Here is a 27,699-nt window from a genome sequence, read left to right as displayed (position 1 = left end):
CCATTGTAATCAGTGTGTGAAAACCCCTGCTTGATTTGAATAATAGCAGGATCTGATCCTTTAACCCTACTTATATATGCTTATAATGATTTGGAATTTTAAATTATTTATTTATTTTTTTAAAAGCCTTTCAGTTCAGGTAATGTGAAGAAAGAGGAGATGACGCTGAATGAGAGAACAGGGTAGACTAAGAAGAAAGGAAATGAGACTGATCAATTAAAAGTATTATTTCTTGGTAATGACATATTATTTGTAAGAAAATAGAATGTATAAAATAACTGTCAGATATTAAATGAGAATTTGCCTGAGATACAAAATACTCTGTAATACTGAATGATTTCAGATGGCCTTCTTACCACCCCCTCTCCCCACATTCATCACAAAAACAATTATTTAGATAAAAAATAAATAAATAAATGAATTGTCTAATGTAACATGGTGACTGTCGCCCTTAAAAGTAGTAGGGACTAGAGGTCTGTCAATCCTTCTTCCAGGGTGTGTCCCTTTAAGGTTCCTGGGAAATTTTGTGCAGTCAAAGGGTAGAAGCAGGTACTGGGAGAGAGGTAGATGGTCTCAAGCTAGTCAGTGCTTGGGGAAAACTCAGCCTAAGCTGCAACGTCCAGACTGATATTTTTACAAAGCTAGTGTGAGTCTGTCTACCTAAGCTGGGAGGCTTGCTTCCACCTGAAATCTAGATGTACCTGTTAGGGCCTGGGACCAGGAACCTCATAGTGCAGGGTGGGGAAAGGTTCCAGCCAACCAGGAAAAGCGCTGGGAAGGAGAGCAGCATATACTGCCTTCTCTCTCATAGAAGAGAGACACTAGTAGGGTAAAGAGTACTAACAGCTGATCTTGTTCAAGGAGGAAAAGGATGAAGTAAAGAAGAGCTAGCTATAAGTAGTTGCTTGAAGGCTACAGCTAACCTGAATCAGTCAGCCCTGACAAGGAGGGCTGTAGGACTTCTGAACCCAGGCGGAGGAATTTGTTTGAAGTATAGCAGAGGCTCCAAGAAGGAGGGCTGTGGGACTCCTGAATCAGGGAGAGGGAGAATTGGACTTGAAGGGCTAAAGAAAAGTTTTATACCTCTAAAAGAGGTAATAAATCAGACCCCCACAAAAGGGGATCTTGTTCTCAGTACTAGAGCATAGGAGTCGATTATGCACGGAACCCAGTAGGAACTGAGGGCAGGCAGAGTGTCTGCTGGGCCGTCCTAGGAAATGAGGGGGTGCTCTGGAGATAACTAGCAAAATTTAATTTCAGATACTGTGAAGTGGAATAGTTACATCTTGATTCTGCTGTCATTTCTCTCAGCATAAAACCAATGAAACTCTACTGCTTACAATGGAGTTACTCCTAACTTACACTAACAAAATAGAGAGGACAGTCAGACCCCATGAGTCTTAGACTTGGCTAACCATTGTGCATTCTAGCACAGTCAAGCAGCCAAGACTGTCTTCCTCATGAATATGCCATAAGCTACAGGGCTCTGTATTTGAGGAACAAGACAGAGTGAGGCCAGGGATATATGGTTTAAATCATGACTATCTTTATTAGTTACAGGACAAGATTATTTCCTACAGTCCCTCAGCATGCAGACCCCACTACTCAGAGTGTGTCTGCATCATGAGAAATGCCTGGGAGGCCCTCTGGTGATTGTGCATGACTAATTTTAAAGAAGCAGTACCACCACATACTACACCAGGGGTCAGCAACCTTCTAGAAGTGGTGTGCCGAGTCTTCATTTATTTGCTCTAATTTAAGGTTTCGCGTGCCAGTAATACATTTTAACATTTTTAGAAGGTCTCTTTCTATAAGTCTATAATATATAACTAAACTATTGTATGTAAAGTAAATAAGGTTTTTAAAATGTTTAAGAAGCTTCATTTAAAATTAAATTAAAATTCAGAGCCCCCCGAACCGGTCGCCAGGTCCCGGGCAGTGTGAGTGCCACTGAAAATCACCTTGCGTGCCGCCTTTGGGATGTGTGCCATAGATTGCCTACGCCTGTACTACACTAACAAGATTCATGAAGCAATTAGAAGTTGCCTGTCATAAAATAGCTCCAATCATCTTAAAAAGATACTGTTAGATAGTTCAAACCAAAATTTAGGTTACACAAGAATTTTTTAAAAAATCTAATAATATTACTTTTTGGCTGCTGCCAAAACATAAAGACAATATCATTGTTCCAAAGAGCCAATTTGCAATTCTAAAAATTCCTTTAAATCCTAAAATGAATAGAAATGGTTCTTTTGAATTCTTTAAATTACAACAAAAAAGATTTGTGGGGAAAAAACTCCCAGGAAGCTTTTGTAACCCTAACAATGTAGCTAAATAGATAAATGCTCAGCTGCTTTTTGAAAATCCCACTAGGGACCTATCTGCATCCTTAGGCACCTAAATTGTTTTTTGAACATTTAAATTCCTAAATTATTTAGGTGCTTTGAAAATTTTACCCTAAATCTCACTGAAAGTTACTGAGATTTAGGTATCTAGGCATTTTTGAAAATACCACTGGGTGCCTAGCTATATCTTCAAGTGCCAAAATACCTGTAAAATGTTGTTCCTTGGGCACTCTTGAAAATGTGACCCTAAATCTGTTTTTATTGTCCCACTCAGTGACATGTTAGCAGTTAACAGCATAATGATGAAAAGTAAATAAGGTTTAATGTTTTATCAGTTGTAGTAAAATAACTTATCAACAGGCAAGCAGGGCTTTGGAGCTGTGCTCCGGCTCCGCTCCAGCTCCAGGCAAAAACCTGCAGCTCCACTGCTCCGGAGCTGCTCCGCGCTCCAGCTCTGGGCTCCACACCAAAGCCCTGCAGGCAAGGGAATTTGTGTGTGGGGGTGGGGTTTATAAGCTATTTCAAAATGTTTTTAAGTGACATGCTAAACCAACATAACTCTGATGGAATTGTTCTAGTGTCAGCCAGATAATGCAGTCCCATTGGAATGTTATTTGAGGCCTTTGTATTACATCCTGTATTCATGTCATTAACCCAACATAACATGATTTTTATCTCCTTGTGCTGTTCCATCAGGTTCAATATTAATAATGCTACTAGTGCTATCAAAAGGGACCAGATTCTTCAGTGCTTTTCACTGCTCAGGGTGTTCTAAAGCAGCAGTTCTCAAACTGTGGGTTGGAACCCTAAAGTGGGTTTAGACTTGCTGGGGCCCGGGGCCGAAGCTGAAGCCCAAGCACCACCACCTGGGGCCGAAGCCCGAGGGCTTTAGCCCTGGGTGTTGGGACTCAGATTACAGGCCACTGCCTGGGACTGAAGCCCTTGGGCTTCGACTTTGCCCCCTCCCTCTCACCTGGGGCTCCAGCTGGCTCAGGCTTCGATCCCCCTTCTTGGGGTCATATGGTAATTTTTATTGTCGGAAGGGGGTCATGATGCAATTAAGTTTGGGAACCCCTGTTCCAAAGTATGCTAGGCTGGAGGTGGCATAGAACCAACCCCAGAATCAGGAAATTGTATCACTATATATTTTTTGTTTTTTTCCCTCTCTTTCTCACTTGAAAGTCTCATTTCTTTCATGCACTTCCATACTACTTCCACTGCTGTCTAAGGGGACTCTAATTTTTAAAACAAAAATTAACAAGAGAAGCATGCAGAGTTATTGTTTAACTCATTTCTCTTTATAAATACTTTACCTTTACAAAGTATACTGTGATGAACACACTAATTTTGACAGGTTTCAGAGTAGCAGCCGTGTTAGTCTGTATCTGCAAAAAGAACAGGAGTACTTGTGGCACCTTAGAGACTAACAAATTTATTTGAGCATAAGCTTTCGTGGGCTACAGCCCACTTCTTCAGATGCATCCAAAGAAGTGGGCTGTAGCCCACGAAAGCTTATGCTCAAATAAATTTGTTAGTCTCTAAGGTGCCACAAGTACTCCTGTTCTTTTTACACTAATTTTGGACACATTTACCTACTGTTTCATGATACACACAAATAATCCTCCAGTAGTTTTGAATCTTTTTTTAAAGATACTTCAAATTTCAAGATGCCACCAACTTGTAAGTAAAAAAACATGAACAACAAAAAAAGTCTACCATCAACCTATTTACAATGTGATATGGTTACAAATGCCCCCTCTCTATCTAGCCAGGTAGAATAGGAAGCATTTTAGGAATAGGAATCCATCTGATTCATTATTTATGTGTACTCATTATATTCTAACTAGTATTGGGATGAGTGAGTGAAGCTCACATGGGAGGTAATAGATGCACGTTTAGGTGGCTTGCACTATATGGTAACATTTTTTAGGGCTAAATTCTACACATACATATGCAATTCCTTTAGGCTTGAACTGTAGTTCTGCATGTGGGTCTGAGGGCATAGTTTCAGACTCAGCTTTCATTTATATCCAAATAACCCTAGTGAAGAAAATGTGGCTGCTAGGATGTAAAAGAGGACACAATTTGACCCATAATTTGGTCCTTAGAATTATATCATTGATCCAAGTCTTTCAGCTATTCTTATTCACTTTATTCTTATTACTCAATCATCCATTTGTTTGTTTTCCTGTAATTCCCTATGCTAAATGACTGTTCATAATGTTATAAGTGTTGAAGATCAAAACAAATGTTTGTAAAAATGAACCAGATCAAAATGTCCTATATCTTTTTTACTTCAATAGATGACCGTTGTTTTATTTTTCTATGCAGTCAAAAAATGACTCTACTTCTGTATTATTTATCATTCACACATAGCTGCCTGAGTCTTAACTTCTGAAAGACTCTTTACTTACTAAAATGAACTGTTTTTGTCAACTTATTTTTAGCTTTCAAAATTTTTCAGTATATTTGTATCTATACTTAAGCTGCATGTTTTACGCATTCTTTGCTGTCCTCCTGCCATCACCTACTATTTCTGTCTTTGATTATCTGAGCCAAATTTCCACCTATCCCACGAAAAAAGGCTGGAAAATGATGGTGGGGCCAGCCTGCTGATATCTCCAGGCATGAGTTAGAAGCATACATGAGAAGGAAATGGGGCTGAGAAACATTCTAGCTAGAGAGGCTGGGGTAAAGTGTGGTTTTGTGAAAACACTTAAGGGTTGACACATTTTTGTTGAATCTCAGATAGGATTTCCAGGCTTCCTGATGCTGAGCCAGACTCATGAGTCAGTCAGGCAGCCTGGAAAGCCAGCTGGCCTGGCAGTCCTGCGGTTCCTAGGCCTAGGATTCCCTGGCCCTAGGACAGTCCATGTGGCTGGGCTGCCCTGGAGCTGGTAGAAACCAGGATCTGCAGTAGCTGCTACAGACAATTTCCATGTCAGTTTCACAGGTCAGTTCCATGATACTGTTCAGTGGTGGGCAGCAGTGAAACTGCCATGAATTATGTCAATTTCATGAACCAGCTATCTGGGATCATCTTTTATCTAACACCATGTTTCTGGAATGAAGTTTTTCAAAGTTGCCAGTTTGTGGGAAATTTGGGAGAGTGGAAATTGGTTTTGACCTGAATTTGACTGAAATGAAATTTCAGAATGACAATTTTCTGTGAACCAGAATTTCCAAATTTCAACTAGCTCTACTTGGAATACATCTTAAATTGCTTGAGAGTCCTATGTTGAGCATGTCACAGCATCTGGCCCTAGAATTTTTATCATTTTCTTTTTGCACCCAGCTCCATCTTTAAAGAGCTTCCTGAAAAAGGAAATAGGGTTCTTTTTGAGGCAGGCAGGGTTTTTACAGCTGGGAAACTGAAGCACCAGGACATTAAGGTCAACATTTTCAAAAGTCACCACTAATGTTGTGCAGCTCAATGACGGGGCGCCAACTAGGGCCTGGTTTTTCAGAATACTTAGCATTTTTTGTAGCACTTCATATGTTCAAAGCACATTAGGGACATTAACTGATTAATCTTCTTAACACTCCTGTGATTTATATATTATTATCCCCCTTTTACAGATGGGAAAACAAAGAAAGGCAAAGTGATAGGTCCCCAGCCACACAATGAATCAGTAATACAGCCAGAATGAAAATTTAGGACCCCTGTTCCTCAAACACTTGCTCAGTCCTTTAGACCACCCTTCCTTAGCGCCACAGGTAGTCAGCAATGGCAGCTCCCCTTGACTTCCCTTGTAGTTGTGATTGCTGAGCACTTGTGAAAATCAGGCCCTATATGTTTTAAGCTGTGCACCCATCAAATGAGTAACACAGGATTAGCGGCTACATGCAAAATTTCTGGTGTGACTCGCCCAGTGTCATGTAGGCACTCTATGGCACACACAGAATCTAGGTCATCTGGATGACACACAAACTGTAACCATAGGCTCATCCTTTCTCTTTTTGCAGTTCTTTGCCTCATTTTCCACACGCCTTCCAACTTCTGCAACCCAGGGCCTTCCTCACTAGTAACCCCGATTCAGCCACAGAGCACTACCCATCCTGGGCACAGGCAGGGGTCCTCTAAGGGAAAAAACTGTGCGCGATCACAGGAAAGGCTGCACCACAATGCATGCACGCAAGGGGGCTGGCCAGGGCCCCCTTAAATCTGGTTCTCTCATTGCCCACTAGGGGGTTTCTTGCACCTTCCTGGGAAGCTCTGCTATTGGCCGCTGGCGGAGGCAGGGCACTAACCCGGGCTGACCCCGGCCAGCAGCACCCAGTATCCCCTCCCCCAAGGCCCACGCGTGGGGACTGGCAGCGGGGCGGGCAGCTCTGCAGTTGGAGGGCACCACCCCGCTGCGTGCACGCGCCTCCCTCGGGACTGCGCGCGGGGGGAGGGAGAGGCGGGAGCGCGATGACGTCTCCGGGACGCCGACAGGTTCCTATTGCCGTCGCTGCTGCCGCCGGGGTTTGTATGAAAACATTGGGGGCGCCGGGCTGGAGCCGCGCCCGGCCTGTCCCGGCCCGCGGGTGACTCCGGCTTCCCGCCGGCCCCTCTCGCCCGGGTGCGACGGAGGCCGAGCCTCGCGGACCGCAGCCGCCGCCCTGCCCCGGGGTGAAGGTGAAGTCCGGGCTGGCGGGCGGGGCGCAGACGGATACGGACGGACAGTAGGCGCCCCCCCCTCCGCAGGGAGCCTAGCGCTTGGCTGCTGCGTGGGCGGGAGCTGGGCACCGGGCGGGAGTGGGGAGAGCTCTGCCCACGGGCTGGGGGTCAGGGGCTGGGGCTCTGGAGCGGGGGTGGCTCTCCTGGCTGCGCCGAGCGGCGGGCTGGCTGGCTGGCTGGTGTGCCCGAGCCCGGCTTGCGAGGGAGGGAACCCCTCGGTCCTCTCCATCTGGTGAGAGGTTAGCGGGGCTTCCGATGCAGATCGGGTCCCTGCTAGTGGTCCTAGGAAATATTTGTAGGGCTGCCTTGGTGTTGGGTAGCCTCGACTGGCTATTGCTGCCCCACCTCCATCGCTACCAAAGGCGGCCAACGTAATGGAGGTGTTAATTGCACTCTTCGACTCCGCGAGAAGCAGTGTGGCTTTTGCAGTGGAAATGTTGAGTGTCCTTAATAGTTGTTTGGTCTGGACTGTTATCAGGTCATCTTACTGATTGCTTGTTTTTGTTCGGTATTTTTATCTAGTGCTACTGTGCCAAGTGTACTAGGTTACACAATTTGTTTACACTAGTGCATTCTCGCTCTCCCTCTGATTTACAGCATGTGGCTTTTTTTACATATGTATTTTGGTGCCAAACATTTTCTGGTGATAGATGGCCCTGGAACAAAACTTGTCCCACTCAGAAAGCAGAAAATTATACATAATACTGTATTGCCTTATCCACATTTGTATTGCTGACCATCCAAAACTTTCCTCACATGACTCCACTGTGCTAACTGTGTAGGCAAACGAGCATAGGTATTTGTACATAAATGACCACTGTTGAAATAACGCTTAGTAAGTGCACTTAACCTGCCAGGAATCTGCTTAACATAACGTTCTTAAAAATCTATAGATTAGTGTCTCAGTAATAATATTTTGTACTTAAATGTCTTTCCCCCCTACCCTTCTATTGAAGTTCTGTGAAATTGATTTGTAGGAACTCGGATTACTGGTGACACTTTCAAAAGTGCTAAAGTGCCTCAGTGAGGCTTTTAAGTTACTTAAATATGTGGTGTATAATATCCGGAGATATACCCATCTCCTAGAACTGGATGGGACCCTGAAAGGTCATCGAGTCCAGCCTCCTGCCTTCACTAGGAGGACCAAGTACTGATTTTGCCCCAGATCCCTAAGTGGCCCCCTCAAGAGTATTGATATTGAGGAAAATAGAAATACTTTCACAGTGATGGGAAAGTAGTGATATAATTTTAGAGGAACTTTCATACTTGAATGACCTTAAGAAAACATTTTTGCAAAATATAATTTACTTTGCAAGTAGCTGTTAGTGTTCATTTTGTTGCATATCTGTTTTTGAATACGTATTTTTTGGTGATAAATCCTGTAAAACCGTCATAGTCTTATACTTATGACTGCATAGCTGTTGCTGGAAATGTTTATCACACTAAGCATTATTACTTCATTTTAAGAGGCACGGATGAGAGCATTGTGGCTATGATGGTATAAGTTCTTATTTAAACACCTCTTGTAACTGGAAGAACTTGTCAAGAGAGATTGTCTTGGCATATTTAAATTGCTTAGTAATAGCCCCTCCCTTCATCTTTGTAAAGATCTGACTTTCAATAGGATCTCCTTTTTTTTCCCTCTTGGTACAATTTCAAAAAAAAAAAAAAAGGCTGTATTTTCACTTTCACCATTAAAGTTGGGGAGCTTTCCACAGTAGTCTGAAACATAGGAAAATCTACTTCAACAGGGGGGAGATTACATTTTTTACTGTGGCAAATTTTATGCTTTTATCACAAAACCTACAATTCCATCTTTTTTTTGCACAAATCTGGCTAAGACGATACTGCATTTGTTCACACTGGAAGCTTTCTTTGTAATCCAAAGACCTAGAAACTTCAGATTTTGACTTCTTTTAGAAATGATCTTCCCCAGGGTTAGCTACCAGTCAACTGCAATAAAAGGTGCTTTCTTTTACAGCACTTCGATACATTGGACAAGTTTTTTATAAATAGAGTAAAAAGCTGCCCTTACTCTGCTGCCTTCAGAATCAATCAGCATGGCTGAAAATTTAGACTGAAGTGTGGGGAGGAATTAAGGTGACCAGACAGCAAGTGTGAAAAATCGGAACAGGGGGTGAGGGGTAATAGGAGCCTATATAAGAAAATATCAGGACTATCCCTATAAAATCGGGACATCTGGTCACCATAGGAGGAATACTCAGTGCTGTGCAAAGTGGGAGAGAGGCATATTTTTTATTATTTATTTTTTTAAAAGCTGAGCTCAGTGTGTTACGTGTGTTGCCAACTCTTGCAATTGCTGCTGTGAGGTCTGTAGTATTTGATTTTTCTTAAAGAACCAGGTTTGAGTTCTATGAGAATCTCTACATCTATTTAAAAAAAAAAAAAAATTCTAGCCTCCTTGAGGTAAAAAGCCTGAAAATGTGACCCTAAAGGCTCAAAAACCAAAAGTTGCAAGTAAAAACCTCCTCATTTTTTACTTTAATCTTTGGATTTATGATTTTTTGAATGCCTTGGGTGGGCAGTAATGGTTTATAAAAATTTCCAAAAGCTAAACTGGTACAAACTGCGTATGCTGAAACTAAAATCTGTCAGTTACAGTCTTCACTGTTCCTGGTAAGGTGACAGTGGCATAATGATGAGCTGAGGAATTCAAAAAATTGAATAGTTGGAATCATGTTTTGATTGGGTAATATTAATGGGAATAGCATGCCACTTCTTTCTCAGTGTGGCTTTTCTGCGGGGTCACTTTGCAGCCTGCTGAAGCTGAGCTAATGGACCAACGAGTGAAATTTGCAGACAGAGGAGTTTGAAGCAAACTTTACCATCATGGCAGCATAAGCAACACCTGTAACCAGAAATGCAAGATAAAAGTAATGCCTTAAGCAGCCCGACAGTGGTAAGTTTGTCATGTCTTGGAATGGCTGATGAGACTATGTGCTGTACCTGTAATTTCCCAGCAAATAGTTTAACAATAAGAAATACACCAGGAAACTGTGTTTCCTATCTTCTCCTTTTTGTATGTTTTTGTTGCCTGAAAGAGAATGGAATCAGACTTCAATGTAACAGCAGCAAAACTGACCATTTCTTAGGACGGAAGAATCCCATGCACAGCTACAGACTAGGGACCGAATGGCTAGGTAGCAGTTCTGCAGAAAAGGACCTAGGGGTCACAGTGGACGAGAAGCTGGATATGAGTCAACAGTGTGCTCTTGTTGCCAAGAAGGCTAACGGCATTTTGGGCTGTATAAGTAGGGGCATTGCCAGCAGATCGAGGGACGTGATCGTTCCCCTTTATTCGACATTGGTGAGGCCTCATCTGGAGTACTGTGTCCAGTTTTGGGCCCCACACTACAAGAAGGATGTGGAAAAATTGGAAAGAGTCCAGCGGAGGGCAACAAAAATGATTAGGGGTCTGGAGCGCATGACTTATGAGGAGAGGCTGAGGGAACTGGGATTGTTTAGTCTCCAGAAGAGAAGAATGAGGGGGGATTTGATAGCAGCCTTCAACTACCTGAAGGGGGGTTCCAAAGAGGATGGAACTCGGCTGTTCTCAATGGTGGCAGATGACAGAACAAGGAGCAATGGTCTCAAGTTGCAGTGGGGGAGGTCTAGGTTGGATATTAGGAAACACTATTTCACTAGGAGGGTGGTGAAGCACTGGAATGCGTTACCTAGGGAGGTGGTGGAGTCTCCTTCCTTGGAGGTTTTTAAGGCCCGGCTTGACAAAGCCCTGGCTGGGATGATTTAGTTGGGAATTGTCCTGCTTTGAGCAGGGGGTTGGACTAGATGACCTCCTGAGGTCCCTTCCAACCCTGATATTCTATGATCTAAGGGTGTGTCTACACTATGGGTGCTGCAGCTATGCTGCTGTAATGTAGATACTGCATCAAAGTAAGGGGATTTTCAGTTGATGTAGGTAATCCAACCCTGCAACTGGCAGTAGCTGGGTTGACAGAAGAAAACTCCTGGTGTAAACACATTTAGGTCAGCTTGACTACAGTGCTTGGAGGTCTGAATTTTTCACATTCCTGAGCGACATGGTTAGGTCCATCTAAATTGTAAGTTTAGAGCAGGCCTAAATAAACCTTTCCTTTCGAAGAGGGACCAATAATATAATTTCTAATAACATCTGAAAAGTTAGTCAAGAAATTTTTCACTGTAAAAGACTACAATACAACAAAAGAGAACGGGCAATTGTTAAAATGAGTCTTAAAGCATTTGAAATTTAAAATGTTTGAACTGTTTTTCCATTTTCTGTGTGCCTAATTAAATCTTAAGATGGTTGTTACAGTGGGAACAAGCTAGTGATAATTTGACACAATCTCAAAAAATGCTCAACTTTTCTAACAGAATGGTGAACAAGGGGTTTATTAGCACCTTGTCCCTTGTTCAGCCTAAGACACCACCTTCCCCTTGTCAGTACAACACATGCTTTTTAATTCCCTTATCTCTTCTCTTTCTGCATTTTATCCCTCCCCTTTCTTTTTTCCCTTTTCCCTTTTTACTTTTTGCATTTTGTCTCTCCCTTTCCCTTGTGTGGCTCTTCCACTGTTTATCTAAACTCGGTGTGAAGAACATGCTTTGGGAAGACCATAAGGGTCTTTCATTTCTTTAGCTAACTACATGTGGAACTTGCTGTAGAGGAAAACTGATTTACTGAAGGTTTTCCCTCTGAAGCAGTTGGCTTTTTTTTTTTTTATTGCTGTTCAGCTCTGTATTCTTAACTTCATTTTGCTGCTAGACTGTTCACCTCAAAATATAAACCAGAGTATACATCTGCTGGTTCATTTCTCTCTCTGGCTATAGAAGCTCCCTTCCCTCTGTGGCTTGAGCTTGCTGCTTCTACAGTACTCTTTCTATACGGGGAGGCTAAGGATATGTCTACACTACGGGATTAATCTGAATTTATATAATTCGAATTTTGGAAACAGATTGTATAAAGTCGAATGTATGCGGCCACACTAAGCACATTAATTCGATGGTGTGCGTCCATGTACCGGGGCTAGCGTCGATTTCCGGAGCATTGCACTGTGGGTAGCTATCCCATAGTTCTCGCAGTCTCCTCCGCCCATTGGAATTCTGGGTTGAGATCCCAATGCCTGATGGGGCCAAAAACATTGTCGCAGGTGGTTCTGGGAATATCCTCCCCCCTCTCCAGGGAAGCAATGGCAGACAACCGTTTCACGCCTTTTTCCTGGGTGAACAGTGCAGACGCCATACCACGGCAAGCATGGAGCCCGCTCAGCTCAAGACAGCAGTCATGAACATTGTAAACACCTCGTGCGTTATCGTGCAGTTTATGCTGAACCAGAACCTGCAAAACCAGGTGGCGAGGAGTAGGCTACGGCAGCGCGGCGGCGAGAGTGATGAGGATATGGACATGGAATTCTATCAAACCGCAGGACCCGGTGCTTTGGAGATCATGCTGTTAATGGGGCAGGTTATAGCCGTGGAACACCGATCCTGGGCCCGGGAAACAAGCACAGACTGGTGGGACCGCATAGTGTTGCAGGTGTGGGACGATTCCCAGTGGCTGCGAAACTTTCGCATGCATAAGGGCACTTTCTTGGAACTTTGTGACTTGCTTTCCCCTGCCCTGAAGCGCCAGAATACCAAGATGAGAGCAGCCCTCACAGTTGAGAAGCGAGTGGTGATAGCCCTGTGGAAGCTTGCAACGCCAGACAGCTACCGGTCAGTCGGGAATCAATTTGGAGTGGGCAAATCTACTGTGGGGGCTGCTGTGATGCAAGTAGCCAAAGCAATCACTGAGGTGCTGCTACACAAGCTAGTGACTCTGGGAGATGTGCAGGTCATAGTGGATGGCTTTGCTGCAATGGGATTCCCTAACTGTGGTGGGGCAATAGATGGAACCCATATCCCTATCTTGGCACCGGAGCACCAGGGTACCCAGTACATAAACCGCAAGGGGTACTTTTCAATGGTGCTGCAAGCACTGGTGGATCACAAGGGACGTTTCACCAACATCAACGTGGGCTGGCCGGGAAGGGTTCATGATGCTTGCGTCTTCAGGAACACTACTCTGTTTAAACGGCTGCAGCAAGGGACTTACTTCCCGGACCAGAAAATAACCGTTGGGGATGTTGAAATGCCAATAGTTATTCTTGGGGACCCAGCCTACCCCTTAATGCCATGGCTCATGAAGCCATACACAGGCAGCCTGGACAGGAGTCAGGAGCTGTTCAACTACAGGCTGAGCAAGTGCAGAATGGTGGTAGAATGTGCATTTGGCCGTTTAAAAGGTCGCTGGCGATCGTTACTGACTCGCTCAGACCTCAGCCAAACCAATATCCCCATTGTTATTTCTGCTTGCTGTGTGCTGCACAATCTCTGTGAAAGTAAGGGGGAGACCTTTATGGCGGGGTGGGAGGCTGAGGCAAATCGCCTGGCTGCTGATTACGCGCAGCCAAACACCAGGGCGATTAGAAGAGCACACCAGGAAGCTCTGTGCATCAGAGAAGCTTTGAAAACCAGTTTCATGATTGGCCCCAGGCTACAGTGTGAAATTTCTATTTGTTTCTCCTTCATGAAAACCTGCCCCCTTTATTGACTCATTCTCTGTAAGGAACCCACCCTCCCCCTTCCCCCAGCTTGCTTTCAAAGGAAATAGTCACTATAGTTTAAAAACCATGTATTCTTTATTAATTGATTATAAACATAGGGAGAGAACCGACAAGGTAATCTGGGTGAGGTTTGGGAGGAGTATAGGAGGGAAGTAAAAGGCCACTGAAAAAATTCAATATAATGACAGCCTTTTGGTTGGGCTGTCCACTGGGGTGGAGTGGGAGGGTGCACGGAGCCTCCCTCCCCCGCGTTCTTACACGTCTGGGTGAGGAGGATCTGGAACGTGGTGATGGGGGAGGGAGGTTATACAGCGGCTGCAGCAGCAGTCTGTTATCCTGCTGCCGTTCCTGAAGCTCCACCAGACGCCGGAGCATGTCCGTTTGATCACGCAGCAGCCCCAGCGTTGCAGCCTGCCACCTCTCATCTCGAGCATCCCTCATGACCTCACGTTCACTGGCATCTTTCCTATATTTAGATACCGTGTCCTTCCACTCATTCAAATGAGCTCTTTCATTGCGGGAGCATTCCATTATTTCCGAGAACATCTCGTCTCGCGTCCTCTTTCTCCGCCGCCTTATCTGAGATAGCCTTCGGGACGGAGGAGGGAGACTTGAAAAATTTGCAGCTGCTGGAGGGAGGGTTGAAAAAAAGGAGAGAAGTTTTTAAAATGATACATTTTACAGAACAATGCTTATACTCTTTCATGGTGAACAACACTATTCACATTACATAGCACATGTGATTTCAGTACAAGGTCGCATTTTCCATCTTAATATTGAGTGCCTGTGGCTTTGGTGTTAGAGATCACAGACGCAGGTCCGGGCAACAGAATTCGGCTTGCATGCGGCCATGGTAAGCCATTGTTTTTCAGCTTCTGCGCCCTCCTTTCCCACATACCAAGCAAAGTCTGTTGAGTGCTGCGGTTTTCCTGTTAACCTTCAGCAGCAGAAAACAAACTAACCCCCCCCCCCCATCCAATTCTCTGGGATGATCGCTTTATCCCTCCCCCCCAACCGCGTGGCTGGTAACAGGGAAGATCCCTGCTAGCCAAACGCGAAAAGCTCAGGGCCAATTCCGCCCCCCCCATCCCCACCCCCGCGCTTGGCTAACTGCAGGGAAGGATTTCTTTTCAGCCACAGGCAAACAGCCCAGTAGGAACGGCCACCTCTGTCCCCTTAATTAAATTCCCGTATTTCAACCAGGTTACCATGAACGATATCACTCTCCTGAGGATTACACAGCGAGATAAAGAACGGATGTTGCTTGAATGCCAGCAAACACCGGGACCATACGCTGCCAGGCTTTGTCATGCAATGATACCAGATTACTTGCTGCAAGCATGGCGTGGTCAAGTGTCCTACCATGGATGACGGAATAAGGCTGCACTGCCCAGAAACCTTGTGGCAAGGCTTTTGGAGTAACTCCAGGAGAGCTTCATGGAGATGTCCCTGGAGGATTTCCGCTCCATCCCCAGACACGTTAACAGACTTTTCCAGTAGCTGTACTGGCCGCGAATGCATCCCAAGTCCTCAGGGCAAAGTAATCATTAAAGAACGCTTGCTTTTAAAACAAGTTTTATATTTTAAAAGGTAAACTCACCTGAGGTCCCTTCCCATGGGGTCATGGTCTTGGATACTGGCTTGGGAGGGTACTTCAGTCAGGCTGAGAAAAAGATCCTGGCTGTTGGGGAGAACGGAGTGCTGGGTGCTCTCCGCAAGCTCGTCCTCCTCCTCCTCCTCTTCCCCGTCTGCAGAATCCTCAGGTGTAGCTGATGAGATTATCCCCACCTCGGAATCCACGGTCAAAGGTGGGGTAGTGGTGGCGGCCCCCCCTAGAACTGCATGCAGCTCGGCGTAGAAGCGGCATGTCCGCGGCTCTGACCCGGAGCGACCGTTTGCCTCCTTTGTTTTTTGATAGGCTTGTCTGAGCTCCTTGACTTTCATGCGGCACTGATCTGAGTCCCTATTGTGGCCTCTCTCCATCATGCCCTTGGAGATTTTTTCAAAAGTTTTGGCATTTCATCTTTTCGAACGAAGTTCTGCTAGCACTGAATCCTCTCCCCATATAGCGATCAGATACAGTACCTCCCGTACGGTCCATGCTGGTGCTCTTTTTCGATTATCGGCCTGCCTGGTTACCTGTGCTGATGAGCTGAGCTATCTGTGGTCACCTGTGCTCTCCACGCTGGGCAAACAGGAAATGAAATTCAAATGTTCGCGGGGCTTTTCCTGTCTACCTGGCCAGTGCATCCGAGTTCAGATTGCTGTCCAGAGCGGTCACAATGGTGCACTGTGGGACAGCTCCCGGAGGCCAATACCATCGAATTGCGGCCACACTAACCCTAATTCGAAATGACAATATCAATTTTGGCGCTACTCCGCTCGTCGGGGTGGAGTACAGAAATTGATTTTAAGAGCCCTTTATTTCGAAATAAATGGCTTCTTCTGTGGACGGGTACAGGGTTAATTCGATTTAACGCTGCTAAATCCGAATTAAAGTCATAGTGTAGACCAGACCTTTGCCTCAGTAGTGAATCCATCTCTCATGACAACACAAGAGCACTAGTCTGGCCCAGATGTTCATGAACATTTCAGTAAAAATTGTCTTCTGATTGTAGAAAAGTCCCCCCCCCCCCCCCCCCCCCATCCCTTCTTCAGTGGAATCATCTGGATTTCAAGGGGTGGGATTCTCAAAAAAGGGACTTTAGTGTTTAGCTGCCATTCTAGGTGCCTTAGTCCAAACATTAGATTCTCATAACACTGATCATCTGCTGTCTAGCCTTGTAATCACATAGGAAGTTTAGGTGCCTAAATTTCTTCTAGTAAAGTCCCAAGCTGATTAAATTTCTGCTGGTGGGCGTGCATGCAGCCGCCTCAGTCCTGATACCACTGAGCAGCTTTGCACCTAATTCACACCTAAATCCCAGTTGGATTTACAAACTAGGCATTCCCAACCTATCTTGCCTGTGGGGCCTGATCCTGTAGATGTACTTGTAGGCTGCCTTAGAACATGTTGACTAGACGGGGGGCAGCCACCCCGCTGGGAGTGGGGAGCTGGGGACAGCTGGGCTCTGGCTGCCCAGCTTTCTTGTCAATTTCGTGGTTCCATGAAATTGACAGTCAATAGCTGATGGAAGTAACACAGTGTCTACACCAGTGGTTCTCAAACTATTGTACTGGTGGCCCCTTTCACATAGCAAGCCTCTGAGTGTGACCCACCCCCCTTATAAATTAAAAACATTTGTTTATATATTTAGCACCATTATAAATGCTGGAGGCAAAGCACGGTTTGGGGTGGAGGCTGACAGCTCGTGACCACCCCCCTATGTAATAACCTTGCGACCCCCTGAGGGGTCCCAACCCCCAGTTTGAGAACCCCTGGTCTACACAGAGACTGTTGCCCCAACTACACCGACATAAGCGCTACGCCTCTTGTGGAGATGGAATTATTATGTCGGTGTAGTAGAGTACTTACATCTGTGGGACAAGGCTGTCGTGTGTACACTGATGTAAGCTGCCTTATGTCTACCAAACTGTGTAGTGTAGACCAGGCCTAACTCACTTTGAGGGATGGGGCTTAAACCACACACCTCTTCTTGGCATTTCCTACTAGCTAGTCTATGTGGCTCCCCACTCAAAATGCTAGTTATGTGAATCCCCTTTTTTAGGGGCCCTTTTCTAAAAATGTTTTTTAATTCTTTTTATCATGCTTATTGCCAAAGTAGTTTGGGACTTCCCACCCTAAACACATTCATGGGAAGTTAAATCTCTTAATAGGTGAACTGTTCTTGTGGATCATGTTTTCTTTCTGTTATAACTTGCTTGGCAGGCAAACCTGAAACAAATTAGTAGCCAAATTACAGCCTAAATTAATTTAAAAAAAAATTGGGGAGTGGGGAAAGGAAGATCATTGTTACCTACATAATACTTCCAGCTGAAGTTGTAATGACTGAGACTCAATCACTGGAAATTCTGTCAGAGACAGTTCTCAGATATGGATTGCACTTGCTAAAATTTGTTAAAAACTTCAGAGTGATAATTAGGGTTTCTCTTTCTCTTTCTGTAAAATACATTTTTGCTGTAGTGTGATGTAATACTGCTCACCATAACAATTCTTGTGATCTATTGTTGGCTAACTATTCCACACATCTTTACTGTGTCCGAGACCTTCGTAAAGCTTTGTATAAGCCTTTTTAAATGCTTCTGTATAAACTGCAGGTTAGTGTTAGCCTTGACGAAGACCAGCTTTTTACCGTAATGTGGTAGCGTGTAAACTAACCATCTCAAAAGTTTTCTTGTATAGTAAATATTTGTAGAAAAAATAAATATAAGGAAACAAGACAATAGTCCACCTAAAAGTATCCTCTCTAAAGATTTTCCAGCTTCAAGAGCTTATACTTAATTTTTATTGTGGGTCTGAAAATAGACTCTCTAATTAATTTCTTACGAGACTCCTAGTTATGAAGAGATTTTTTTGCTGTGATTCAATTGGTAAAGTTACATTTCTGTCTTCCTGTACTTATCCAAAAGATTGTAGTCACCAGAGTTGGCAAAGACCTTCTAATATTAAACAGCTTCTTAAGGAAGGAATATTTTCAATGCAACTTGAAGGTGCCCATGCTATGAAATGGGGAAAATATATTGATATCAACACTCAAATTCACAGCCATGCAAATTTAGAACATAAGAATGGCCATACTGGGTCAGACCAAAGGTCCTCCAGCCCAGTATCCTGTCTGCTGACAGTGGCCAATGCCAGGTGCCCCAGAGGTAGTGAACCTAACAGGTAATGATCAAGTGATCTCTCTCCTGCCATCCATCTCCACCCTCTGACAAACAGAGGCTAGGGACACCGTTCCTTACCCGTCCTGGCTAATCGCCATTAATAGACCTAACCTCCCTGAATTTATCTATTTTTAGCTGCACAAAACCTCACACTTCATTTATCTATGGCATGCATTCAAATATCTGAAAAATTATTAGTGAATGGTAGGTTCTGTGAATAGGAATGAAGCGCACACACAAACGTTTTATTGTTTTTAAAACTGCTTTAGAGGAAGAGAGCTGATCCCCACAAATTATGTATCTTTATTTCTGCTGTTGACTGCTTTCATTCTTAAAGAATTTTCAGAAAATACGTTATTTAAAAAAAAAAATGTTTTGTATCAAAGATCTTAGAAACTAGATTGGCCATGGGCAACATTCTAGGATAAGTGTAGCTACTTGCAATATTAATTATAACTACTTGTAAAACAAGGTGTTACTGTAGAGTTAGGCACAACATAAAGTTGATTAGTTGAAACATCACTGAGAGTCCTGCAAATTTAATAACTGATTAAGAAGAATTGATGATATTTCAGATCACTAAAAATGTGAATTGGGCTGCATAAAGAAAGTAGATTTTTGAATTTGTGCCTTAGACAGAGACCTCTAGATATTATCAAATTTGAAATCTCCCTGAAGCATGAGTGTTAGTAAATGAAGCAATATACATTGAAGTTCAATCTAATTTAGAATGGAAAATAGCAAGTTTCCGTTGGCTAGCACTTCTAGGCTTGTACAGCTACGTTGTAGAAATGGCCTCTTTCAGAAATGAACCAGTCCCTCAAAAAAACAAACCAACCCCCTCTCTCCCCAAACGATTGGTAGAGATTGTCATTTGTACTACCTTAATCTGGAACTTGTCCACCAAATCTGTGAATGAAGAAGTGATCACTTTCTCCACTAAAAGATTTGAATGTATGCTTTAGATTATAACTCCTTCAGGATGGAGATTCTCTGTTCTGCGTTATAGTGCCAAGCACAGTGGGGCCCCAATCCCAGCTGGAACTTCTGGGCACTAACATAATATAAATGTTTACTACTAAAAAGAAGGACATTTTGTTCTGATCAAATGATCACTCACACCAATCTATAGTAACAAACTTCTGTCTTCCAAATTATGGGTGAAGATGCGTGACCCTAACTACCCCTGTATTCACACCCTATGCACTACTGCAAGGGTATTTGTACAAACTATGCCTTGTGAGATGTCATTTGAGAACTAAAAACACACTAGTTAATAATATAATTGAGGAATATATGTGACAATGGTGCATGTGGAGTTATGGAAGTCCTCTGATACTATGTCTTAAAGTCTGTATTTGAACAAAGTAAAAACAAGTCTGCCCTGGTCTTGAATACGAATGGAGCAGAGTGACCATGAAATTACAATTTACATATGCGGTAAATAGAATCATCAAAGCTCACAAGGTGGTTTGGGGGGGCGGGGTCTGCGTGTTTGGATCATAAATAATTGTGTATTTGCTTGTTTAACCAGCTTGGTCATCAGACAGAGACCATGAGGCTATATTTACATAAAAGCTAAACAAAACCGTCAAGCTGACAAGGGGAGGTGATAAGGGCATAACTGTCACCAGGGGATGGAGACTGCACTCCCAGGAAGGCATCCTGTTTCTTGAAGCAGGGTCAATGAACTTTAAGAGATGCTTTTCAAAGGTTTACTGGACCTATAAAGAGAGGGGCAGTGAACCCTTAAGATGACAAGGGTAACCCGCACCTTGTACATCTGTGGAAGGTCCTGATTGAGAGAGAGTCAGCCATGCTGGACCAAGAGTAATTAGTGAGTGAAATCATCTTAAACAAAGACTGTGCCTTGCTAGATTAAGTTCTAGATTTGTAGATGCATGTTAGCACTTTTATTTGCTTGTAATTATATCTACCTGTTTTTCTTTTTCACTTGGCATCACTTAACCTGTGTCCTGTTGTTAATACTAGTTTTGTTTTAATCTAAACCAACCCAGTGCTGTGTTTGAATTGGAGTTTCCAGTTAATGTGGCAAGCTGCTGAGTATTGTCTCTTAACGGAGCAAACAAACCTTATTATTTCTCTGAGTGGTCTAGGAGAGGGTTGGTTGCCTCAGGGCAGATGGTTTTGGGGAACTGCAGGACTGGTAGTGTGTTGGGGTCACTTGGCTGTTGTAACCAAAGTGTGTGTCTGTGGTGTAACAAGCAGGCTGTGGAGTCAGTTACTGAAACATGGCTGCTTATCACACAGACACTTGGTGTATGCTTTCTGGGAGCAGAGCATTTTACGGCATCCAGGGCTTCAGGGCCGGCAGTGACACAACCTCTCAGTGGTCTGGATTGCATCCCTAAATGTCACAGGAGGGTATTGAGATACGTGTACACCAAGTATCCTAGAGATTCTTGCTACATCTAGTAGGATTCTGATGTTATAAACTTAAGCCCTGATTCAGTAAAACACTTAAGCACATGCTTAAGTGCTTTCCTGGCTTGTGGTCTTTGGGCCTGTTCCTGAAAACGCTTACATGCATGTGTAACTTGTAAATCAGGTCTCTTTGGGAACAGGCCCTATGTTTGTAAAATCAAAGTCCTACTAGATGCTTTAGCAGGATGACATCCATAGGGAGTACAATGAATGTAATAGTCTATTTTTATACTATTTTGTCTACCCAAACATTCCAAATGTCTTGAAAAATCTTGCTGCTTATCAGTCTATAAGCCATTCTTTCATGGATTTTTTTGAAGTTTCCCAGTATCACCAATGATGTACCATCAGGATCCTTTCTGTTTTCCATTGGTGTGATGCACAAGAAAAAAGAACATACAGAAATTCTTGTCTGTGAGGAACAGCAACATCTATAGGAAGAGTGCCACCATTGGTTCTAGTGAAGGATTTTAATTCTGTTCTAATTTGTTCACAAATTGTTTTTCTGTATTTTTGTAGTTTATTCCATAGTGTGTATGTATAAAAAGTTGGCATCCTTCCATATTTAGTCTATTCATCTGTGTAATCATTTGAGTAGAACAAAAATCATGAAACAATATATTCTAAACGTTGTATCTACTGCTATATCTTGTTTCAAGGTACAAGAATTTTTTAATCCCTGTAAATGTTCAAGAAGCCTCTTGCTCAATAACCTGTTAAATCATATCCTCAAACAAAAAAATCATCCACTGTGTTGTGGTTGGGTTCATACATCCATTTTTTATCCATTACATCAATAACTGCATTACAGTAGAACAGTGGCTCTCAACCTATTTATCATTGTGGGCCGCATATGAGGCCCACAAAGTGTTAACTGGGTCACAAGTTGAGAACCACAGTGTCCCCCCCACCTAAGCCCCCCCCCCCCATCCCCTATCCTCAGTGCCCTCCACCCAAAGACCCCTCCACAGAGTGGGGCCAGGAGCGGAGAGCTGGACGTGGGGCAGGGACCCCGGACTCTGCTGCCCGGCGACCCCGAGCCCTGCTGTGGGGGGCTGGGCGATAGCCAGCTGCCCAGACAATGAGCTCTGCTGTGGGGGGCCAGACGGCAGCCCGCAAATACAGTACTGTACTATGGTAAACCTAAACTACGAAAGAAAATAAAGGGAAAGCAGCATTTTTCTTCTGCATACTAAAGTTTCAAAGCTGTATTAAGTCAATGTTCAGTTGTAAACTTTTGAGAGAACAACCATAACGTTTTATTGAGTTTCAAACAACCTCCATTGCCAAGGTGTTTGTAACTCTGAGGGTCTACTGTATAAGCATGAGCTTAAAAAAAGAGAAATAGGCTCCAATCCTGAAAATAATTAAGCACCTGAGTAACTTTACTCACCTGGGTTGTGTGGGACTACTTATGTGAGTTATATTAAGCACCTGCTTAAGGCTTTGCAGGCTTGGGATCATTTGCATCATGGGGATCTCACATATTCCGTTAGTGTACTCAGTTCAGAGAAAATGATCTGATGTTAGCTTGATCAATATTGATTTGTCTTAGGAAGACAAAGCTTGGTGTTGAAGTTTTTGAACAGATTGAAACTTTAATTAAAAATCTATAACATCTTTTGGATTTTTGAAATCTGAATTATTTTGGTGGTGATGGGAATCTGTCACATGTAGAAAGTACCCCATTTGCTTGGTGTTAGGGTGGCTCTTAATTTTTTTTTTTTTTTGGTCAATATGATAAGTTCTGGCAAAACTGTCTTATGTGTTTGTAAACAAAGTCAGAATGAGCTCTACCCTGACATGTGGTGGTGAGTTGCGGAAAAGGACTTCAGGGACTGATCTCGTTTGCATGGGCACACCCACCCCGCCTAGCATAAAGGGACTACTTGCCCAAATGGTCACTTTGGCTGCTGTGGGACCCTCAGTCTCTTTGTTATTGGGGCAGGAGTAATAAAGTGTTGTTGTTATCCTGGTTATGGAATCAAGGACAGTAGAATTCTACTTGGCATTTTATGACAGAGGGACTCACCCTCCACTAAATAGCACTTGCTAGGCAAGGGACATGGGTTCCAAAGCCCAGTGAACTGAGAGAGGCTGGGGACGCATATCTGTACCTGGTGTTTAGGGCCCTCAGAAGGGGCCCACAATACCACTTTGACTCCTCCTCTCTCCACTGTGTAATAACAGAGCTAATTTTTGACTTCTTTAGCAGTCTTGTTACATGCTGCAGAGCTGAAATCACTGATTGCTAGGTCTAAGCATTAGACCTACTTTGGCCAAGTGGTTCTGAGTGCGTCAGCACTGGGCCCCCGCTACTAACAGCTGAAATCACTAAAGAGCTAAAGTTACTAAAGAGCTGAAATCACTGAGAGCTGTGTTAAGGGAGGGTGAGGGGGGGGGCTGAAGACACATTGCTTAGAGGCCAGCAGAACTGCTGGCCGAGAGGAGCAGCTGGTGGTGAAAACTGTAGCAGAACCCCGTGGAGAGGCGTGGCAATCGACGGTTGACCCGAGCAGTGGAGCATGTAAGCTGCCCCCCATACCTCCCTCCACTTCCACCCAGGCTGGGAGGTAAACTCTGCAGATGAACTTCTGAACTCTGGGGGCTGCACTGACCAAGGACAGAAACTGTGGGTAGGGGTGACTGTTGGATTGCTGTACTTAAGACCCTGAGGGGAAAAGGACACTGCCAAACTTACTTGGGGGTGGGTCTTTTGCTCATCATTTGCGTTATGAATCCTCTTTGTGTTATGTTTCCCCAACATAATGCTGCAATGTTTCCCTCCTTTATTAAAAGGCTTTTGCTACACTCAGGCTCTGTGCTTGCGAGAGGCGCTCAGGGGGGTGGTATGTAATTGTCCCAGGTCACTGGGTGGGGGCTCGAGCTGGTTTTGCATTCCGTTATTGAAACGGAACCCCTAGATACTGAACCCGGCCCTTGTTGCTGCCAACTCTGACGGGCAGAAGGGTTACATGTAGGCTTGGCAGAATAAGATTTTTATTTTTTACATGTTTCAGAGTAGCAGCCGTGTTAGTCTGTATCCGCAAAAAGAACAGGAGTACTTGTGGCACCTTAGAGACTAACAAATTTATTAGAGCATAAGCTTTCGTGGGCTACAACCCACTTCTTTGGATGCATATAGAGTGAAACATATATTGAGGAGATATATATACACACATACAGAGAGCATGAACAGGTGGGAGTTGTCTTACCAACTCTGAGAGGCCAATTAAGTAAGAGAGGAAAAAAGAAACAACCCAAAAAAACCAACTTTTGAAGTGATAATCAAGATAGCTCAGTACAGACAGTTTGATAAGAAGCAAGTGTGAAAATACTTACAAGGGGAGATAGATTCAATGTTTGTAATGGCTCAGCCATTCCCAGTCTTTATTTAATCCTGAGTTGATTGTGTCTAGTTTGCATATCAATTCCAGCTCAGCAGTCTCTCGTTGGAGTCTGGTTTTGAAGTTTTTCTGTTAGCCACCCGCAGGTCTGTCATAGAATGGCCAGACAGGTTAAAGTGTTCTCCCACTGGTTTTTGAGTATTATGATTCCTGATATCAGATTTGTGTCCAGTAATTCTTTTGCGTAGAGACTGTCCGGTTTGGCCAATGTACATGGCAGAGGGGCATTGCTGGCACATGATGGGATATATCACATTGGTAGATGTGCAGGTGAACGAGCCCCTGATGGTATGGCTGATGTGATTAGGCCCTATGATGATGTCACTTGAATAGATATGTGGACAGAGTTGGCATCGGGCTTTGTTACAAGGATAGGTTCCTGGGTCAGTGTTTTTGTTCAGTGATGTGTGGTTGCTGGTGAGTATTTGCTTTAGGTTGGGGGGTTGTCTGTAAGCGAGGACAGGTCTGTCTCCCAAGATCTGAGAGAGTAAAGGATCATCTTTCAGGATAGGTTGTAGATCTCTGATGATGCGCTGGAGAGATTTTAGTTGGGGGCTGAAGGTGACAGCTAGTGGTGTTCTGTTATTTTCTTTGTTGGCCCTGTCTTGTAGGAGGTGACTTTGGGTACTCGTCTGGCTCTGTCAATCTGTTTTTTCACTTCAGCAGGTGGATATTGTAGTTTTAAGAATGCTTGATAAAGATCTTGTAGGTGCTTGTCTCTGACTGAGGGATTGGAGCAAATGCGGTTATATCTTAGAGCTTGGCTGTAGACAATGGATCGTGTGGTGTGTCCTGGATGGAAGCTGGAGGCATGTAGGTAAGTATAGAGGTCAGTAGGTTTCCGGTATAGGGTGGTATTTATGTGACCATCGCTTATTAGTACAGTAGTGTCCAGGAAATGGACCACTTGTGTGGATTGATCTAGGCTGAGGTTGATGGTGGGATGGAAATTATTGAAATCATGGTGGAATTCCTCAAGGGCTTCTTTTCCATGGGTCCAGATGATGAAGATGTCATCAATGTAGCGCAAGTAGAGTAGGGGCGTTATGGGACGAGAGCTAAGGAAGCGTTGTTCTAAGTCAGCCATAAAAATGTTGGCATACTGTGGGGCCATGCGGGTACCCATAGCAGTGCTGCTGACTTGAAGGTATATATTGTCCCCAAATGTGAAATAGTTGTGGGTGAGGACAAAGTCACAGAGTTCAGCCACCAGGTTAGCTGTGACATTATCAGGGATACTGTTCCTGATAGCACTGACCCAGGAACCTATCCTTGTAACAAAGCCCGATGCCAACTCTGTCCACATATCTATTCAAGTGACATCATCATAGGGCCTAATCACATCAGCCATACCATCAGGGGCTCGTTCACCTGCACATCTACCAATGTGATATATGCCATCATGTGCCAGTAATGCCCCTCTGCCATATACATTGGCCAAACCGGACAGTCTCTACGCAAAAGAATTACTGGACACAAATCTGACATCAGGAATCATAATACTCAAAAACCAGTGGGAGAACACTTTAACCTGTCTGGCCATTCTATGACAGACCTGCGGGTGGCTATCTTAAAACAGAAAAACTTCAAAAACAGACTCCAACGAGAGACTGCTGAGCTGGAATTGATATGCAAACTAGACACAATCAACTCAGGATTAAATAAAGACTGGGAATGGCTGAGCCATTACAAACATTGAATCTATCTCCCCTTGTAAGTATTTTCACACTTGCTTCTTATCAAACTGTTTGTACTGAGCTATCTTGATTATCACTTCAAAGGTTGGTTTTTTTTTTTTTCTTTTACTTAATTGGCCTCTCAGAGTTGGTAAGACAACTCCCACCTGTTCATGCTCTCTGTATGTGTGTGTATATATATCTCCTCAATATATGTTTCACTCTATATGCATCCGAAGAAGTGGGTTGTAGCCCACGAAAGCTTATGCTCTAATAAATTTGTTAGTGTCTAAGGTGCCACAAGTACTCCTGTATTTTTTACATGAGATTCTAGGAGCATTACCACAAGTGACCAATCTGTCACTGTTTTGCTTGTGACATTGGCCAGCTGTCAGACAACTGAGTCTATTGGTGCATGCAGTATCCACATATTAACATGTACTGAAGTGCTTTACAAGTGGAGCCAGCTACAGAGCTAAAGTAACTAGGATCACAAGATATCAATTTGTTTAATTCTGAAGCCCACAAAAGCACTTTGGTGCAGTTCAAGTGTCTGAATGCTCTAGGTCAAGAGAAAAATAATGACAGGAAGAGGGGGAAAAAAAACAGGAGGAGACAATAAAAGAGATGGGAGAAGAAAAGAATGGGGCTGTTAATGTTAGCAACCCACATAACTAGAGAATTGTGTGCAAAGTGTACTGATGAATTATCAAAATCTCTCTTTAGTAGTCTGCTAGACCATGCAGTGAACTTGTATTTAAACCCTTAAAAAAACCTAAAGAAATAATCCTCTGATCCTATCCACTTGCCCCACACTAAGATATTCCTTTATTGCTGGCAGTCAGACAGCATTACCTACAGCTTTCTTAAAGAGATGTTGTCAATTTGAAATTTAGTGAATTAAAATAAAAACTTAGTATTTTCAGATACCATATCTGCCCCATTCCCACTCAGAACAGGTATAGTATCTACAGGAATTTAAAAATAAGGTGTGTGGGGTTTTGTTTAGTCATATTTTTAATTACTAGATTTCAAGGTGATATTTCATATAGTCCAATATGCATGAAGTAATAATCCTCTATGGGCTCAAAGTTTACCAGTTACAGAGAAAGAGTCCAACTTCCAACATTAGGACTACCAACAGACCAAACCTGCATACAACTACACTGGACCCTCGCTAGAACACGGGATTTGGGATCCATGTGCTGTACTGCGGGGACTGCATTAAAATGAATTGCAATTAAAGTAATTAAATTTGGGATCCATGGCTGCGACCGCATTATATGCGAATTCGCGCTATGTAGACGCGCGTTCTACCGAGGGTCCGGTGTATATATTTTTTAAATTCCCAAATAAAAATGCTTTTTTAAGCTGGAGTTGCAGTTTTATGTACATAAAAACAGCCAAAAATCAGGAGATTCAAAGTTAAACTTCTCATTCAAAGTGTATTTAAATATATAAAGAGAACAAACTGCTGGAGGGGGTGAGGGCTCTAGGGTGGGGCCAGAAATGAGTTCAGGGTGCAGAAGGGGGCTCTGCACTGGGGCAGGGGGTTGGAGTGCTGGAAGGGGTACAGGCTCTGGTTGGCAGTGCGGCCTCGGGTGGAGCTGGGGATGAGAGGTTTGGGGTGCGGGAGGGTGCTCTGGGTTGGGATATAGGGGTTTGGAGGGCGGGAAGGGGATCAGGGCAGGGGGTTGGGGCGCAGGGAGAGGCTCAGGGGTGCAGGCTTATCTCAAGTGGCTCCCGGAAGCAGCGGCAGTTCCCTTCTCTGAC

At 43.8% G+C, this 27,699-nt stretch overlaps 1 protein-coding gene across 1 annotated transcript in view; it reads left to right on the top strand.

The window, feature by feature from the left end:
• Window positions 1-6,848: 6,848 nt before the first annotated feature.
• AGTPBP1 (ATP/GTP binding protein 1) overlaps window positions 6,849-27,699 on the top strand; it is a 128,224-nt gene continuing 107,373 nt past the window's right edge. Inside the window, exon 1 of the mRNA XM_026652394.2 lies at window positions 6,849-6,966. The gene's annotated coding sequence lies outside the window, so the exon portion shown is untranslated. The remainder of the gene's footprint in view (window positions 6,967-27,699) is intronic.

This window comes from Terrapene carolina, unplaced genomic scaffold (genome assembly GCF_002925995.2).
Source record: "Terrapene carolina triunguis isolate 2854851 unplaced genomic scaffold, T_m_triunguis-2.0 Scaffold113, whole genome shotgun sequence".
Classification (NCBI taxonomy): domain Eukaryota; kingdom Metazoa; phylum Chordata; order Testudines; family Emydidae; genus Terrapene; species Terrapene triunguis.
Note: the sequence above shows the minus strand (reverse complement) of the source record. Positions and strands in the feature narration are given on the sequence as shown.